Source organism: Chelonoidis abingdonii, chromosome 5 (genome assembly GCF_003597395.2).
Source record: "Chelonoidis abingdonii isolate Lonesome George chromosome 5, CheloAbing_2.0, whole genome shotgun sequence".
Classification (NCBI taxonomy): Eukaryota; Metazoa; Chordata; order Testudines; family Testudinidae; genus Chelonoidis; species Chelonoidis abingdonii.
This window is the reverse complement of record NC_133773.1, coordinates 86062308-86082679: the sequence shown is the minus strand read 5'-3', so window position 1 is coordinate 86082679 and position 20372 is coordinate 86062308.

Genomic DNA, 20372 nt, shown 5'->3' with positions numbered 1-20372 from the left:
ATGCAGACCAGGCCTAACTGAGGCTAAACCTTAGGTGTAGTCTTCCACACTGAGTGGATGTTGGAGGTCCCTTGTGTGCCCATTCCTTTATATTTTAGAGTGTAGTATTAATAAAAGGGGACATTGGGTGGACAGAGAATGGGCATGTTTAAAGAGACATGGGTTTATATATGCCACGGCATACAAACAAGTTGCTTAGTTAAGCATTCCTTTGCTACTCGACTGTAGTGTCTTGGCTGCCAAGGAGCTACACCTTCTTCAGTGCAAAATCATATTCCCCTTTACTTCCTGGCCTGTTCACTGCCTTTTAATTGTACATGTATAAGCCCTGCCCTGTGCAGCATCTGCAGGTCTGACTACATCATAAGAATTAGCTAAAGAATACCGATGTAGTGAAGCTGAAATTAAAATCTCTTCATAGAAATTTAAAGTATATGAAGTGTCTGATACTAATAATGTAAGGTATAAATTTTCCACTCTCTATTTATAAAATCATAACTATTATTATATAAGAGTAATTGTAACTGAACTATTAATATATAAAAATTGAGATGGGCAAAACTGGAGGAGATCAGTGGTAACGTTTTTGTCTTACAGAACCAAAACCTGGAGACATTTAGGTGTAATCTTCATTTTATCTGTAAAGTTCACAGTGGAGGATTTGGCCCAATGGTTCTAGGTTTTTGCTGTCTCTAGCACTGTATCTTTTGGTTTTAGCAATATTCATCCTTTGTCTAAACCATGGTAATTCTGTTCATAACTATTACGGTTCATCCTTGACAATTAGTATTGTTGTGTTGAATTTAATATTTCCTAAGGTCATATTCATTTTTCAAAGGGAAATAAGAATACTCTTGCTCTGTATGAACAAAGAAACAAGTTGGAGAAAAAAATAAATCTCCCTAAGGCATCATTTTAATTTTCAGATGCTGAGATAGCCAGACAATGATTATAGTTTATATTAAGAAAAACATCCCTTAGAAGAATTTAAACTATTAAAGGAATGAGGATTTTTCTGAAGGATAGTTTCCAAAGTGAGGGACACATTAGTGGGGTGGGGGAAATCACAAAGGATGACTGATTTGAAAGCAGTGCTGTCTCCATGGGATCTTCCAAGGCTATAGAGCAGAGCAAAATTGATTGTCACTCACTGGCGTAATTAGGGCAGGCAGAGAAGTATCATTTAAAGGTTGAAGAAGGAGATCTTAACCAGACAGCAACTGAGAGAGAACTCTAGTCACACAACAAGTTCAATTTTTCACTTATATGACTCATGTTCCTAATTAATGCCAATTAGACTTGAATTCAGTGCTATAGAGCAACTCATTTTCTCTATTGGAAAAAGTACTGTACAAAAAAAAATGCAGATAAGGACATGCCCACTACTCATGAATATCACACTTTAAATTACTTGATTGAAATATCAATTTTTTATGCCAGTGCATCAGCATTTCCTGCACTGAAGGGCTGTTTTCAAAAGTAGTGCATATGGTTAGCTCTACAACCACATTGGCTTAGGTCTTATGCAAGAGAGTGCTCCATTAATGCTTTGAGAATCATGCTTTCTTCGCATGATGAAAAATACTTTCACAGTGCCTTCAATGTACAGAGGTTTTCAATGTCCCCGATAATGTTCTGAGACTCTTACTATGCCCCCCAATTAACTCGTTTATTCATATCCCGCACAATGAACTGCAGGTAAGATGAGGCCAAATCCTCTACCATAATGGCTTCTTTGGTGCAGAGTTCTGATCCAGCTCTGTGCCCTGGCTGAGTTCCATGCCCATGGAGAACCATAGGAAGGAGGTGCCACCCACACCATCTGACCATCTCTTTCCCCTCTTAGAGATGGAGTCCCAGACTGCATCCCCACAGCAGGTTAAGGTTTTGGCAGAGGGATCACTAGGAAGTGAAGTCAGAGAGAGACTCTCTAGACACCCCTGCCTAGACTGCAAGTATCCCCTTCCCTCCCCCACAATAGAACTGTCACTGGAGCAGCTGAAAACTGAGAAATGGAGCAGTTAAATAAGTGTGTTCATGGTGTCTGAATATTCCCTCTTCCTGGGAAGTGGAAGGAGAGGAGGCAGCACACAGCCTCTCCTTTGCAAATCCCATCCATTACCAATACACCAGGTATAGTGATGAAATATCATAGGGTTCATCCTGTGTAATCTGAGAGAGAAAGCCCTTGGAGAAGGCTAAAGATGTATCCTCCCCTGGGATTCTTTTCAACACTTGATGCATCCAGAATTCAAGAATGTGCTCCTCAAAAGTATTTTTGTGACAGGCGTAAGTTATTCCTGACAGGGATGATTCATCAGTTTCCAGAGACCATGTGAACTCCATTATAGACAGGGAAATCATCTCAACCCTCCCTTCAATTTGGTGGCAGGATTTTAACATGAATGCCTTCCAGCACATCAGTGTTTTACGTTCCTGCTATGTTCATCAAAACTCCTGGCCAATATTTATTGCTCCTTTACTTTAAATATAGCATCATAAATTGAGACATTTTGCTCTGTATATCTTAAAAGTGAGAAGCCTGTGTCTACGATATGTTAATCTACAGTCTGGCTCATACTTTCTCCATTTTATTAATCTTCCCGTGTGTATTTGTACATTTCAGTTAAAAGCAAGGAGAGTATGAATGCCATTGTACAAGGGACTAGCAAGGCTTCATCTGAAATTCTGTGTACAATTCTGGGCATACGTGTTCAAGAAAGATGAATTCAAACTGGAACGGAGTGCAGAGAAGAGCTACTGGGATGATCACTAAAAAAAAAAAAGAGCTGATCTATAAATTCTACAGGGAGGTAAAACACCAGGGATGATGAAGGGCTACTTAAGCCAAAAGACAATGGCACAAGAGGAAAGGAACATAAACTGGCAAGGAACAAATTCAGGCTGGAAATTAGAAGACATTTTCTAACCATCAGAGGAGTGAGGTTCTGAAAAAGTCTCCCAATAGGAGTTGTGGGGGCAAACAACTTAATTAGTTTTGAGAGATCTGAACAAAATTATGAGTACAATCATATGACTTGGCTGCTTGTGATGGTGGGAGGCAGGGCTCAGCAGCCCTGACTGTCCATTCTAGTTTATGTCTGCAGGATTCTAAAAATCTTATGTCTCAGCTTTTGAGCTATTACATTCAGGGGGCAGAAAGGGATTCCTCCCCATGTATTCTGTTGTGGTTTTTTGTCTGTCTGCTTCCTCTGAAACATTAGAAATCGCCGCAGCTGGAGGTGGGACACGAGATGGGGTGGGCCAATGCAGCATGAGGTGCAAGTTGCTTGCCACAATTATCTGGGTATATCTCACTTAATATTTTCCCTGCTATTGCAAGGGCATCGTGCATTGGTGCACGTCCATCCTTCCTATTCGTTACCTGTGATATATAGTAGTTAATCTCCTGAGGGATGTAATACTTTGATCTAACTTCAGTTGTTTGGTTTAGTGTGTGGGTGGTGTTGGTGGGCTCTGGCATACAAAAGGTCGATTTGGTGATCCCTTCTGGCCTTGAACTCTATGACTGTAACCTACAGTCATCTCCATTGGTTTTATACCTAATGGTTTAGGATAGCTTCACGGGATCAAGTTACACAGAGCCTAGAACCAAGCACTGGTTTCTAATGTCTTTAAAATACTTTATTGAAAATATTATTTGCATTATATTTTAACTTCAGTATTTTTGTAAGAGGTATAACTTCTATTTGTCCATCGAAACTAATATATGGCACATATCATAGTGGTATCTAAAATTCTTTCCTTTGTGGGTAATGAGGCCAAATGCTATATTTCACCAATATAGTGGTATGTTTTGGGGCACAATATTTGTGTGTTAATCATGCTTGTCTAATCAAAATAAGACCCAAGTATTACCTGGGTTATTGAGACTGCAATGCTGACTAGCATTGGTAGCAAAAGTACAATTCTGAAAAACACTGGGAGCTCAGAAGCCTTTCGTCTCATTCATATGAATCCTCTCCCTCTTTATCAGAAGGATTAATGCACTTTTTTGTAGCAAATGAATCTCAGACATTCTAATGCTCATACTTGTAATAGCAAGATCTTTCTCAATCTAAAACTCTCCCCCACAAAAAAAATAAAATAAATGTAGTTATTATTTCACAAAATAATAAGGTAACACTATAATATCCTTTTTTAAATGTTGCATACAAAGTTCATTATGTTACAGCCCAATCTATTAAGAAGTCCTTGAAATCAATAGAAAATTTGTCTGCAGGTGTAATTGTAATAAAAGATTAAACTGGTATGTATCACCAACATAGGATACCTGTCTACTAGTGAACAGGGTGGATAGTCCCAGACCACATATCTAGAGTCAAATAGTCTGCTCCTGTAAGTAGCACTATGGGACATATTCTGTTATCAGTAACACCAGTAAACTCATATGCATGTCATCCTACAGGAATAGCATTTAACTCTCAATCCTTTGAACACTTGGAGCCACATTCAGCCTCAAGAAAGTGGCTGCAACCACCTTGGAAGTCTCTAAAGGTACGCCTATACTACCTGCCAGATCGGCAAGTAGTGTTCGACGTATCGGGGATCGATTTATCGTGTCTTCTCCAGACGTTATAAGTCAATCCCCAAATCAACACCCATACTCCACCTAGGCAGGAGGAGTAAGCGAAGTCGACGGGAGATCCGTGGCGGTAGACTCGCTACTGTGAGGACGGCCAGATAAGTTGAACCTAGACACTTTGACTTCAGCTATGCGAACAGCGTAGCTGAAGTTGCGTATCTTAGTTTGAGCCCCTCTGCTAGTGTAGCCCAGGCCTAAGATAAAATCACTGATGAAACAAAAAGTGGCTTATATTGGATTAATCGATTTTAAGGCAAGAAGGGACATATGATTATTCAATCTGACTTCCTGCTTAATGCAGACCATAGACTTTCTCCTAGTAGTCAAGCCCACAGTTTCTGACTGAGCTCAACCATCTCTTTTAGCCAACTCACAACCTAGGTTCTCTGTCTAAAAATCTGGCAAAGCAGCATAACATGGACCAGTTGGTCCAAGTTTGTAAAGGTATTTAGGCATTGTAGGCATCTAACTGATTTCGGAGCCTATATCTCATTTGACTATCAAGTGGATTTGGGCTCCTATGTAGTGCCTAAATCCCTTTTGAAAATGAATTTTAGGCTCCTAAATCAGTAAGTTGTTGTAATGCTGAGTGCTTCAGTGCCTAAATACTTTCCATAATCCGTCCCCTTTAAGTAAGATGAGGGAGCTTTTCTGAATGGGGAACATGTCTGCTTATACCACAGCTGAATTTGGTCCAACCAGGATACTAAATCAGTGTAAATTGCATTCCTTTTTCACACTCACTATCTGATTAGCAAGACACATTGTCATCACTGTCCGTTGCTTACATCAAGTTTGATAAACATGCACCATGTTACTTCTAGCACTGCTGAATTTGATCCTTAATCTCTACATGAATGATAATAAAAATCACAGAGTTTGTTGGTTGTTTATTTTTAAGTCCCTGGTAGGTATCACTTTAGAGTCACTCTACAGATTTTAGTTAGTTAATTGGAATTACATCAGTGTCACTGAAATCAGAATCTGGCCCATCAACTGTGGCAATGGACATAAAACCAAAAAAAAAAAAAAAATGAACAAAATGAAGAAAAGTTTATGCTGTCTGTAATTATTATTTGTAATACATAGGAGCCCTTGTCATAGTTCGGGACCCCATTGTTCTGGGTGCTGTACAGACATAAGAAAAAGAGACCATATCCCAAAGATGTTACAATCTAAGTAGAAGACAAGAAACGGATATAGACAGAGTGGGGAGTATAAACAAACAACAAGACAATATTTGTCACCATGATAGGCTGTGTTCTCAGCACATCAGTGACCTAACCCCTGTCAAGTTTTTCTGTTGGCATCATGGCCAAGTTTTAAGGAAGGATTTGAAGGAGGAAAATGAGGTATCTTTGCAGACATTTATGTGGAGCTTGTGTGAAGCATGAGGGGCAGCCTAGTAGAAGGAATGAAGGTACTTGTTGAAAAAAATTAACAAATGCATGGGCCAATCAGAGGCAAACGTCAATATCTTGATAGTGAATGAGGGTGGGAATTGGTTGTGAAGGCCTTAAAAGTGAAGACAAGAAACTTCTGTCTTATGCCATAGAGAAGGGGGAAAACAGTGGAGACATGGTCAAAGCGACAGGATAGGAAATTAATTTTTGCAGCATCGTTCTGAATGGGGAAAGATTCCATTTAAGACCAGATAAAAGGATGCTGTAATAATCGAGACATGAAATTTTGAGAGTTTTAGCTGTGTAGATAAATAGGAAATCTTAGATACGTTATATAGAAACTCTAAATCTTGCAGATTCTATGTCTATACTTCAACTTGGATGTGCAATTTAAAGCTCATGGAGACATACTCACACAGGTTCTTATCAAGTTAGCATGCAAAAAATAGGTATCTGTGAAGGTGGGAGGGGGTAGTTGCTCTGAGTGCATAACCATCCAAGACATTAGGTCTATACTCACGGTGCCTTTCCCACTAGTTACACCACCATGGCTACATTCTATTTTTAGCTCTCTAGCTCAATCAGATTAAGCACAGGTATGTCTCCTCAAGATGGAATTTATACCTTCAGCTCAAAGAGTAAATATGTCCTTAGATGTAACCCAGATGTGAAAACCCACAGAAAAATCTTAGTCTAAGATGATGCCCAGGTTTATATATTAAAATATGCTCTAACCCAGTGTTTTTCAATGACCAGTCCATGGATCAGTGGAGACTCTGAGCTCTTCCTGACACAGTTTAGGAAGGCAGCAAGCCAGTCCCTGGTATCAAAAAGTTTGAGAAACACTGTTCTTAACACAATGGAGCAAATCTTCAGCTAGTGTACATTTGTCATAGACCTGTTGACTTAAAAAATGAAAGCAATGCAAATATCCTGAGAGATTTCTCGGTCTGTTAGGGCTTATGATGTATGAGGAGCAAGGTTTATTCATTTTTTAATTGTATCTGAGTTGAATGTCCACATAAAGGGTACACAAGAATAGAAGTACAGTAGCAGTGATTATTCTTGTTGTACACAGGCATGTTTTCATTTCTAATATCATTCAGAATTTTTCAGTGAATTCAGATAGACAGTGCATACCCTTCAGATAAATATATTTCAGGAAGCCCAGATACGCTCAGCACAGATTTCACTTTCAGTACACAAAGCCTATCATAAACTGCAGCACAACGCTTAATATGGTATTGATAGCAAAGTCAGATAACCATAGCATTGCCAGAAAGGCAGTATGTTGTAGGGAATCTGATAGGAACACAGTGTTTGAGAGGAAAAAGTATTAAAAAGTGTTCAATCACTGAGACTAAATGAAAGAAGAACCGAGTAATGGTTTGCGATAGGCAAGCCTCAAGAACATCCATTATTTCACTTCTTAGAGAAGCCTCACAAAAATGTAGGTGTTTATCTGGAGGTTTTCCCTATCTTTTGCGGTCATCTCTTTCCCTTCCATTCCACACCCTACCTTTCTTCCTCCTGCCCACACCGAGACTCTTTTACTTATCCCCCAATCCCATGCATTTTTGCCCACATCAAGTGAAACTGTGACCCTTTTATGCTCATTCAGCACTAGCTAAAACATGATTTAGTAACAAAACAACAGTCTTGATTCACCCACAGACTGCGCTGGCAGAAAACCTTCACAGTGATGGCTCACAATCAGGCAAGGAACCCACAAACTCTGCTTCACTGAGGCCCTAGAACTGCCATTACTGTTCCCAAATCAGCAGCACTGATTAGGCCGTTGGCCAAAGCATTTCCTATATATTTTTCTTTTATTTCCTCTATCATCCAGGGAAACAAAATAGCATCTTAGAGACACTGAGCTTTGTTGTAGCCCCACAGTTGTGTGAATGCCAGCTTTGAAAGCAAAACTCTGAATGCTTCATTGCCAGAATCTCTGTGTTAATGGTTTACATTGGTAACATTTATCAACCATGTGCTTTCTTTCTGAAGGAATGCTACAGGCTAGCTAGACCATCTGAAGATTTACTCATATCCTGCTAGTTTATATTAATTCCAATAAATACTGTGAGCACAAAATATATGATAAATATTTGTGTAATTAAAAAAAAAGTGAAGTTCATAGATGTTGGGAAATGTGATATGGGAAAATATCAAGATAGGAAAATTGTTCAGCATTTCACTTTTCTAAAATGAGAGCGTTCCTGCAACACCTTCCTTGTTTAGTGTAAGATTTAGTTTTACTTCATAAATTCTAATCAGATGTGATCAATCATGTAACATATACAACAGATGTAAAGAAGTTAAAAAAGGACTCAATTTAATTTGACTTTAATGCTTCATAAAAAATTTGAATCGGAAATATGTTTTGTGGCCAAATTCTTCCCTTACATGAGTGTCCCTTATTTCAGATGGAGTCCTCATATGCATGTGAAGACAGAATTGAGCCTTCAATCAAGTATTAATTATTAGAAATGTGTCTGAACACACAATAGTTTGGTCCAGTCTTTGGTGGGGAAGGTGGAATATGAATCCAGATTTGAACATTTAACTTCTATTATGGGCTAAATAAATATGAAGTTCAGAGATCTGTTCACTCTTGACCTGAATGATATTGATCTATTATTTTTCCAATATAGTGAGTAGAGAGTGTGCCAAACAGAGAACAGAGGCCTGCCCCAATCAGCATACAGTGGGTAATGCCAAACAAGACAGCACTCATAAGAATTAATTTAGACATAATGTTTCAGGGTATAGGTGGATTTTGGACTCTTTTGATGGAAGAAGTTGGAGTTTGATGTACAACGGTAGGTGGGAGTGAAAGGGAGAAATTAGAGAATGTAGATGGATTGTAATGAGCAAGTAAGGTGTAGGGGGAAATGAGTGAAGAGATGAATGCAAGAGTCAAGCAACAAAGAACATTAAAGCGGAGGAATAGTCCCCTGAATTTAATATAGAAGAGGAGAAATTAATTTTATTATTCAAGTAGTGTAGGAGACAAAGTGACTGGAAAGGAAGATCATGTTGCAGTCCTGCTGTAGATGGAGTAGAGGGATCAGAGAGGACAATGGAACTATGTTGAAAGTAAATCACCAGGGTGAGGAAGGGCTCCATAATCTGGCTATAAACCAGCAGTCATTTTATCTTTTTAGAGGGTTTTTTTTAATTGATTTACCAACTTTACCAACTAAATCAAATCTGATAATGCAAGTTTAGGCTATCCACTGAGACTTATCAACATTTCTCACTTGAACAAGTGGAAATAGACTTTAAATGCAAGGTAATACTGCCTCTGTATCTCTGTCAGAACAAGTAGAGTCACTTTTAGAATGCCTTCATGCTTTGGAATAGAATCATTTGTCAGTAAAGAATATAGTCTGGCTCTTCATACTTCATACATAGGTACTATTCTATCCTTTATGCTGTGAATCACCTGCCATGTTAGAAGCTCCATCAGAAACAAACAAAAATAAATAGAAGATGAATACACAGTGCAAATATATTCCAGGATGCACTGAAAGTGTTTTGACCCAGTCCTGTCCTCACACTGGTTTTATGCGGGTGTCTTCACTGATGGTGTGAAGACCAGAGGAGCTGGGATGCTTTTATGTATCATAATATACATTGCTTTCACTATGGGTCTTCTAGCTTGGTTGTTAGCACAATTTTGATGCCACCAGCAAAATTAGAGTTAGTAGGCTTAATTTAGGGAAACAAGACTTGTAGAGGAGAATCTAAACTTTCATTTAAAAACAATCTGACTTGTGAAGTGAGCCTTGAAAAGGTGAATTGATACAAACTAATCACTAGGGTTGAGAGTTTGTCCCTGATTTTTCCACTAAAGCACCCCAAATTGCCAACTGGTGGAGCTGAGCCATCTCAGCTGTTGAACAGTCAGAGTGACTTCTGGCCATAAGGAACAGCAGCTCAGTAGTGTGAGAAGCAACAATTAATCAATCCTAGCTCTGACACTAACTCCCTACATGGGCCAATGTTTTCAAACTGGTTGCCTAATAGGTATGTAGCTCTAGATAGCTAGGCCAGGCCTTGGGATCAACCCTCCCATTTCCCCGAGGTTGTGGAGCTGCATTGTAGAGGCCACCTCAGCCAAACAGCTATAACAGCAGACTGAAGGCATTGCCTATCGGCTGTAGGAGATGAAGTGATCTCTACAGCACTTGTCCATGCCCATCCCCACAGTGCCCACTGCATTGCTCCTCCCTTGCATTTTCAGCCAGTCAAGAGCAACTATGTGACAAGTGGGATGTCTCTTCCCAGACAGGCCCTTGTCTGTTGTAATGAAAAGGAGTATAGTTAAGATTTTTTAGGAGAGTAAAATCCACAATAAAATGGAACATTCTCGCTGAAGGTTCTATGGCCAGAATAGCATGTACATTTTGAATGTGCTGCTAATATTTGCACTTCGCTACTAATTTGTGACTAAATTTACCCTTCCACAAAATATCATACAAGCTATAGAAAACACCTGATCATTCAACAAGTGTTTCCCAAAATCTTGCTGCCTAATGGTGAGTCCTCAAAACAAATATTGAACCAGTATAATTATAAATAATTTCAGGGTGTCAGTTCTGCTCACACTAACATTTCATACAGGATTCCTCTTCTGACAAGACTTTTATGATGCCAGATGTGGTCATTCTGCATTAATACTGAACCTCATCCTACCATAAGTACCTTGCAATGTATGGATCTATTTCAGCTTATCTTCCTTATTAGTAAAATGATAGGCAGCAATCCCAGCTAAATTCAAATCAAAGATTGTTGGCATAAGTGTGTTTGGCTGACAGAAACTTTTAATAAAGCAGTTTAGGTTCATTTAGATCTGGGAGATGGTTCTCCCCTTCTCCCCCTCCACACACACAGAGTATTTGGTATCTACTTCCACAATTAACTTTAAGTATATTATGAATGCAACTTTGCTTACATTGAATGTGTAGGTATTCAAGGACGATTCTTCTATTACTAAAGTTTAATAGCAAATAATAAATGATTATTATTGTGCAATACCAAGAGCTGGACTCTAAATTGTTACTGGTTTGTCAATCTCGTTGACAGCACTGCGGGGAATGAAAGCATTTGCAAGCATGTACACTAATATTTGTCTTCTTTGACTTCTTCTCCCTCCTGAGACCTGATGTGAGGTTAAAGACACGGCCTTGTGAACAGAAACAGATTAAACTTCATAACTAAAAGGTCATTATAAATAAACTTTTTATTTCCCTTGTGATGGTAGGTTGTAAATAAATCTCAATGAAACAGCTGCATTTGCACTAGCCTTGAGCTAAAAAGGATTAATAGTTTGAAAGTTTAAGACCAAGTGGGACCATTAGATTAAATGTTACCTCGTGTATCTCACAAGCCATTACATTTCACTCAGTTATCCCTGTGTTGGGCTAGTAACTTGTCCCACAACCCTGGCAGAGCTCCCCAGCTGGACATTCATCAGGCTGCAGTGTTTGGGTTCTACCGCACTGTTTCCATATGCTCTTAAGCTACCCTCGGTTTGAGTAGGATGCAGCAGCCACTGTCCCTTTCCTTGGCCTGTCTAGCACACTCCCTGGGCATAGGCTCTCTGTGATCTTCTCATGAAAAAGGGAGCCTGCAGTTCAGCTGCCCTAGCTCCCCAGGACTAAGAATGAACACCTTAGACTCCCAAGTAGCTTAAGAACACTCTTTTCCAGTGCACCAAACTATGCACTCTGGGTTTACAGTTCACCTCTTCAGGGACTGTGAAGGTGAAAACAAACAGTTGCACAGTCTTTGTCTGTGAAAAGTCTTTATAGTCTTTGTAAAAGGTTCCAAAATCCAATCACTCTTTACTTTAGCTAGCACAAGAACTACATCTAGAGAAACAATAACACAACTATATGTTTTCCCTGTCTTCGTTTCCTCACCATTCTATAACTTTTCAGGGCTTAGGTCCAAGTACTCCAAGGAGGACAGGATCCCCACTCCTTCACATGGCTTCTCCCACAAGTCATGGAATCTCTCTCTCTCTCCAGTAAAGCCAGTTTCCTTATTCCACACCTGGTCCTGTAGTATGTCCCCCTCTCCTTCCCAAGCTTCCTGTGTCTGTAAGTTTGAGTTCCCCTGAGCCCCGAGGCTTTTAATTCTTTGTTCTCCTACGTGGGGATATTCCAATCTCCAAACCTCAGTCCCTTCACACAAACTTAATCAGACTGGTTTCCCTAGGCTTCAAACATTCCAATGTACTCCCACTTGAATAAGAGCCAACAAGGCTTAATAACCTTCAATTTTTTCCTAGTCTGGGAGACATGTGACACACTCCTGACAGCAAGTAATAAATTCCACAGACACTGAGGCATTCAATGATACAATTTTATAACATCAATCAGAATTCATAAATTGTACATTGATTCTCAAATCAGCACACATGTCTGTTTAACTATAAAGCATATCTACTAGAAAGGCATCTGATTGTGATCTGAAGACTTCAAGAGAAGACTCCATCACTTCCCTTGGTAGCTTGTTCCAATGGTTAGTCACCAGAGCTGGTCAGGACTATTCTGATAAAATGTGTTTTCTCTGGAAAATATCAATTTACCAAAACTGAAACTGTTCATAGGGAAGGATCAATTTTGATGAATCTTCCAATTAAAAAATGAAGAGGAGTACTTGTGGCACCTTAGAGACTAACAAATTTATTTAAGCATAAGCTTTCATGGTGCCACACGTACTCCTGTTCTTTTTGCAGATACAGACTAACACAGCTGCTACTCTGAAACTTGTCATTAAAAAACGAAGTGTTTCAAAGTTGTCTGTGTTCAGCTTTGCCGTTTCCAAATCGAAAGTTTCACTTTTTGGTTTGAAACCAAGTTTCTTTCAAAAAAAATAGTTAATTTATACTAAAATATCTTTTTTAAGAGGGCAAAATAGAAACCAAACATTTCAAACACATCAAAACAGAATATTTTGATTGACCAATCCATTTTTTTTCAGATTATGAATACATGAAAAATCCATCTTTAAACTTTTAGTCCCAGTTCAAGATGGGAAACATTTTTGAAATCTCAAATGAGAAATATTTCTTGCCCAGCTCATATAAGAAATTGCGTCTTATTTCCAGTTTAAATTTATCTGGCATTAGCTTCCAACCATTGGTTCTTGTGGTTTCTTTCTCTACTAGAGTAAGTAACCAGTGTTTTCTCCCCTTGAAGGTACTTATACACTAATCAGGTTGCCTCTCAATCTTTTCAATAAGCTAAATAGAAGGAGCTAAGTCTCTCACTGTAAGCCATTTTCTCACCCCTCAAATCTCTTCCAATATCCTATTCAAAATGCAGTATCAGTCTCACCAATGCTGAATGCAGAATTAAAAATCATTTCCTTACTCTTAACTCCCCAGTTTATACATCCAACAATCACATTAACCTTTTTTTTTGCCACAGCATCAAACCTGGATCTTGTGTTAAGCTGCTTGTCCAATATGAGCCCCTAAATCCTTCTCAGAGTCACTGCTTTCCTTGATACAGTCTCTCACTCTGTAGGTATGGCCTGCATTCCTTGTTCCTAGAGGTATAACTTTTCATTTTGCTGTGGTAAAGTGAACCACATCGCTTTGTATAACTACCCTGTCATAATTATTTATCATGCCCCAAATCTTTATGTCATTCATAATTTTTTGGTAGCAGTAATTTTATATTTACTACCAAATCATTGTGAGAAGGTTTAAAAGCATTGGGGCTAATACTGATCCCTGCAGAATCCCATTGGAACTCCACCATTAAATGATGATTCCCCACTAACAACCACTGTTTTGAGATCTGTTAGCTAGTTCTCAATCCATTCAACATTTATTTATTGCTGTTCCATAAGGCTAATTTTTAATCAGACAATCATGAAATTTTGTCAAAAAGACTGGAAAGTACTTTTTCATCCTCATGATACATCATCCTGATTCTTTCCAGATGTAGAACAGAAATACTTTTTATTGAATACTTCTGCCTTTTTGGGATCATCATTCACAATTTAACCACCTCCTCTAGTAATAGGCCTATACCATTGCAAGGATTCTTTTTGTTCCAAATATACTTAAACTCTTTCTTACTGTCTTAGCCCTGCCAGACATGGATTTTTCCTTGATGTCTTTAGCTTTCCTTTTCACATTCCTACACTTCATAACTCCCAGTTTATATTGATTGCCTTCTATTTCCCCATTTTCCTCCATGAATTATACATAACTTTCCTTATTTCTAAAGTCTGGTACTCCATCTTGAACCAGGATGGGCTTTTAGCCAAAGTTGTCCCATTTCTTGAATGTGGAATCATGTCTGTTTGGCCATTTTATAAACCCTTCTAAAAGAATTCTCAAAAGAATGAAAAAAAAATGATTGAAAACACAAGTTAGAATTTTGTACATATTTATCCTTACCTCCAAACATTAAATCAGCTAGAGGAGGACAAGTAGCTTTCACTTTTGTTAAGTTATAGAAAGCAGACGTTAACTTTTATAAAATTCTTCCAGTACAGTATTATTCAATTACATAGCTATGTTCAACTGAGCCCGTTGTAAATCTGCACTTTCACCACTATAACCAGAGAGAGACAATGACTTTTAAAAAGGTATTATAATGTACTCTGCATTAACATTTCTGGAGAAATGATAAGAATTATGAAGACCTGAAATTCTTAAAACTACTCTGCATTACAAATGGAATTAGGTTTGTAAAGTGGGTTTCTTATACATTTATATGTGAATTATTCAATATGTACTTCATTCGAATTATCAATATAATTTTAATTAAGAACATTGTAAAAGTTATTAACAGTAAAATAGTTTGTGCCCCCAATATATTATGTGGAATGTTGGTTGTTTTTGAATACATTGGCTAGCTAATACAGCGGCAGTAGTTTTCCCCTCATTTAAACTAGGATAAATCATGAGTAACTCTAGAAGTTGAACTAGCCACCACAGTACATAGATCGGAGAATGCTGTCTTGTGGCAGTTTTGTGAGCAAAGATAGTAAAACTCATGAAATTACACAAACTTGAGAGGAGGGGGAAAGTTATTCAAAAAAACCAAAAAAGACAACTCAGGTTATCACCAGTGCTAATGTATTTGTTCTCAGAACTTCACCTGCTAGTTCTAAGGAAATGCTCCCTGGCTGCCCCTACTGAGATGTCTGTCCTCCTCTTTATACAATTTCCTATTAACATGGTAGGTTAATCTGATGCAGCTGACAGTTCCAGGGCCCAGGTATTAATAGCTAGTGGTAACTAACGTAGAATCCAGGTGCATATTTGTCCATGTATGATGCCCAGAACAATAAGGAGAATCATAAAAGAAGGAAAATTCCAGACAGGATCTTAAAGGAACAGACCACCCTGTCACATAATTAAACACATATGTTACAGCTTATTAAAAAAAACATGTATTACCTAGGACGAGGGTAATATCAACATAGTACAATGTATTTATGTGTTAAATGATAATGAGATTATTGCTGATATACTGAAAATTTGGCATTTAAAATCATATCATTATTTCATTCTATAGAAAGAAACCAGGGTCATATATTGTTTATTGCATCATTGTAAATTTAAGCTTCTTTCCATGTGTAAGACATTTGATTTTGGTCCTTCCCTCTTCCCACCCTTAGCTGAGTGTGTCTGAGGAGATTTCAGCTATTGGGGGTGACTTATGCAGGAAGAAGGGAAACAAAAAATCAGTACCTTTCTGAGGATTGGGGGAGGAGTAGATAATCCAAGAGCAAAGACAGGGTGCTATGGCCCACTCCTGGTTAGGGAGGACAGTATTGACCTGTCAGACTAGGGACTGATCATTTATGGAGCTGCTTTGATCTAGCTTTGATCAGGTGTCAATGTCTCAGTGTGCTACAGCCACATCTCTGATTGCAGTGTAGACATACCCCCAGTGGATGGGCTACACCGTTTGTAAGCGTTTATGAATGAGAGAAATACATGGAAGCTGCAAGAGGTAAGAAAAAGACAATGGAAGAAAGCAAGAAGAGGAGCTCAAATGAAGCTATACTAGGGATGGGCAAATTTTTGTCCCAAGGGCCACATCTAGGTATGGAAATTGTATGGCGGGCCATGAATGCTCACAAAACTGGGAGTTGGGGTGTGAGGGCCCTGGCTTGGGGTGTGGGCTCTGGGGTTGGGCCAGAAATGAGGAGTTCAGGGTGTGGGAGGGTGCTCCAGGCTGGGGCCAAGGGGTTCGGAGGTTGGGAGGGGGATCAGGCTGGGGCACGGGGTTGGGGCGTGGGAGGAGGTCAGGGGTGCAGGCTCCAGGTGACACTTACCTCAAGCAGCAGAGGCACGGCCAGGTGACTCTGAGCTCTGCACTATCAACAGGCGTCGCCCCTTGTCATGGTACAATTCCCCACTCTGAACCTTAGCGTCCAAAAGATGGGGTACCAGCATGAATTCCTCTAAGCTCAGTTACCAGCTTAGAACCTGTAGCGCTGCCACCAACCAGGAATTCCAGTGCCTGGTACACTCTGGTCCCCCCAAAACCTTGCCCGGGGACCCCCAAGACCCAGGACGCTCTGGATCTTAAACAAAGGAAAGTACCCTTCCCCCACCGTTGCTTCTCCCAGGCTTCCCCTCCCTGGTTACCCTGGAGATTACTGTGATTCAAAACCCTTGATCAACAAACAGAGAGGAAATGCACCTTCCCCCTCCTTCTCTCTCCCCCTCCCAGACTCTCCCTGAGAAAGAAAGTATCCTGGCACAGAGAGAAATTAGCCTTTCTTCTCCCCCTTCCTTCTTTCTCCCCACAATCCCTGGTGAATCCAGACCCAGTCCCCTGGGGTCTCACCAGAATAAAAAACAATAGTTCTTAAACAGAGAACTTTAATCAAGAAGAAAAAAATATCTTTGTAATTTAAAATGGAATATACAGGGTCTTCACTACAAGCTAAAGGCTACAGTTACAAGTATTCAAAAAAATTAAAATCCTTCAGCAAAAATACAATTTAGAGCTCTTTAGCCAAATACATTATAAACTCCTTTTTTGCAAATAAAGAAAACAAACATAAGCCAAGTCGATTTTAATCTTACTCACTATTTTAACTTATAAGACCTGTATCAGGGGTTGGAGAGACTAGAGATTGTTTACCTCTGAGCCACCAGAGTGAACAACAACCAAATTCTAAGAGCACACACAGAAACTTCCCTCCCTCAAGATTTGAAAGTATCCTGTCCCCCAATTGGTTCTCCGGTCAGGTGACAACCAGGCCTACTGAACTTGTTAACCCTTTATAGTCAAAGAGATATAAAGTACTTCTGAGCTACCAACTTTTCTTATCTGTTTATGACACCCCTGCAGCTCCCACTGGCCGCGGTTCCTGGCCAATGGGCGCTGCGGGGCCAGTGTATGGAGCCCCTGGCTGCCCCAACATGTAGGAGCCAGAGGAGGGACATGCCGTTGCTTCAGGGAGCCGCACAGAGTGGGGCAAGCCCCAGACCCTCCTCCCCAGCTGGAGCACTGGAGTGGGGCAAGCCTCAGACTCCGCTCCCTGGCACAAGCTCGAGGGCCAGATTAAAACATCTAGAGGGCCAGATATGGCCCCCAGGCCATAGTTTGCCCATCCGTGGGCTATACTCTATGCTAAATTACTAAACTACACAGTAATTCAGCAATGTGGGTAGGAAATAAAGTCTGAAGTGTGAGCTTAGTTGTAAGGATATGCTTGGACTAAATCTGAAGGAGACCTAGGAGTGTTGATAGACTGCAGACTGGGCATGAGCTTGCAATTAAAAAGAAATGTCCCAAATAAAGTCCACTGGGTAAGATCATGGATTAACATTCTAACTATAATTCACCTCTGTGCAGAGGGTGAGCCCAAGACCTATTTACCGCTTAAGTCCCACTTGAGCTTTCAAAATAGGTGTGTTGCCCCTCTGCACAGGAGTGATTTTCACACTATCCGAATTGGTTTATTTAGTAAAGTTTCAGTCAAGATCTTTAACTGTACACTGGACTGTGGGCTTGTCTACATAGCACAGAAAAGCACATTAGAAGGCTGTGGTTTGTAAAGCGTTCTATTGTGCTGCACTCTAACTAGTTCATATAGACCCTGCTGGCATGAACTAAAGGGTACTTAGTTTGAATTAACATAGTTCATGCTAGTGGGCATGTAGTACCTGTGTTAACATGAATTAGGTACCTTTTAGTTACGGGGAGCAGTTAGGACACAACATGTTGGAGCACTTTACAAATCACAACCCTTGAATGAGTTTTACACTTGTAGGTAAGCCCTTACTGTGATTATTGTGGGCATCAAGTGATGGCATTCAGCAAAAATTTAAATTCACTTCTCCAAAAGGTGGCTAGGTCCTTCTCCCTAAATAATGTAAAATATGTTAATGACCATTTCAATACATATTATAAGTATTAAATATTGTGATCCTTTTTCATTCTGAAAAATTGAAATATGAAAAAAACAGCACATGGATAATGGGTCTGGCAGCTTTTCAAAAGACTCCAAAAATACTAGCACTCAGTGTGTTTACTTAAATGATGTAAACTGGCTTATTGATAGAAACATAGCTATACATATAAATATATCTTGAAATTTAATAATCTGAACTTCAATAAAAAATAAAAGAACTTTAGAAAAGGTACCTACATCAGTTGATTTTATGGAAAATGTCAGCATACAGTCATGCTGATTTTAAATTATTTTCTATATTTAAGTAACCAGTTTCAAAAATAACTTTACTATCACCCAGTGCTAGGAAATCACCTAGTAATTAATGATGATTGAGTCTCTAAATACTTTTATGAATTAAAGGCTTCTAAAATGATAGATTTTTCCAGTCAAGAAATAATAACAACCAAGTATATTTATGGCTTAACATGGAAATGTTATGACATTTGTATTTTAAATAGTCTTAAATTATTTTATTAAGTAAAATGGTGAGTTTAGTTTCAATGAGAATATTACTAGTATGAAAAATATTTCTCCATACTAATAATTTTAACATAGTTGTGCAGCATTTTGCAGTTCTAAATAGAAATTTAAGCTAATAACAAATACTGATTTTGTGTTATAAGCGCTATAAAAAAAGTAAGGAGATCTATCAACTCCATTCCATCATGCAGTTATAAATGCTATAATAACTTAACGGGGTTAATATACAGAAATCTTTTAGGGTCACTAGCTATCATTTACACAGCTTTATGGATTGTGGAAAGAGCTTCTATTTTTGCCAAGGAATGCAAGGCCACAAGCTTTTAGAACAGTCTGCATTCATTGGTAATATTATTAGAGTTAATATCATCCTTGGTATGTGCTTATTAAGTTCATTGCTTTGAGTGGCACCTTGACATTTATAGCCTCTGGATGCCAGCTGGATGAGGTTGTGAGCCTGAGCCAACAGTTCATATCAACATTATTTTCTGTATCCAAAAAGCAAGCCTCCAACAGTCAAACACTGGGATGCATTTTCTTCTCTCATGAACAAAACAGTTGAAGAAAATTAATTTTGCCTGCATTACAGTCTTCAGAGCGATAAAGTCAATGGAATGTTAAGAAGCTTAGTAAATAAGTCATTTGGTGATTCTGCTATCAGCTCAAGAAAGGAGACTTCAAAGATGTACAGCTAGACTATGGCTACGTGATAGCTTTAGTCATTTTAACACAAGAATCTGACAGCTACAGTCTGCTCACTATAGTAAGGAGTAAGTCAAAGAATTACAAAGACAGTGCATTAAACTATACAGTACTAAGTTATGTGTAGCCACATATAACCCTCTTTTAATTTGTCACTGGTGATCTCTATTTGCATAAATGATTCTAACTGTTGAAGGCCAAACAATTTCAATGGGTTATTTATTCATTGGACAACTTATTAATGATTATAACCTGTTTGAAAGTTGTTGTATAGTCTGTGTCAAATTTCAGGCATATCGTTGTAAACCCAGGCAGCCTTTTACAGTCCTTGGCCATGTATAATTCGTCATAAAGGCAGATATGAGTTTTCAGAAATGACATGGAAGGTATCAGTTGTTTGCGAAAAATATTCTTTCATCATTTAGTTAGCTGTAACTAAATGTAAATCTTTGAAGATATTTAAATCATTTTCAACCTACCCAGGCTCTTTGGTATTTTCTCCACCATAATGCAAATTAAGTAAACTGGACTTCAATATCATGACAGCAAACTGTTCAGAGTTCACACTTGCTCTTCATGGTAACTTGATTCTGCAGAGATTTAATGGTCCCTATGAGACTGATTATAGTGGAGAAACACACACATATGCGTAACGTGTCCTCTGTATAGATAGTGCACTATCTACATCCTCCACACTTCCAATGTTCGCTTGCTGATTTTTT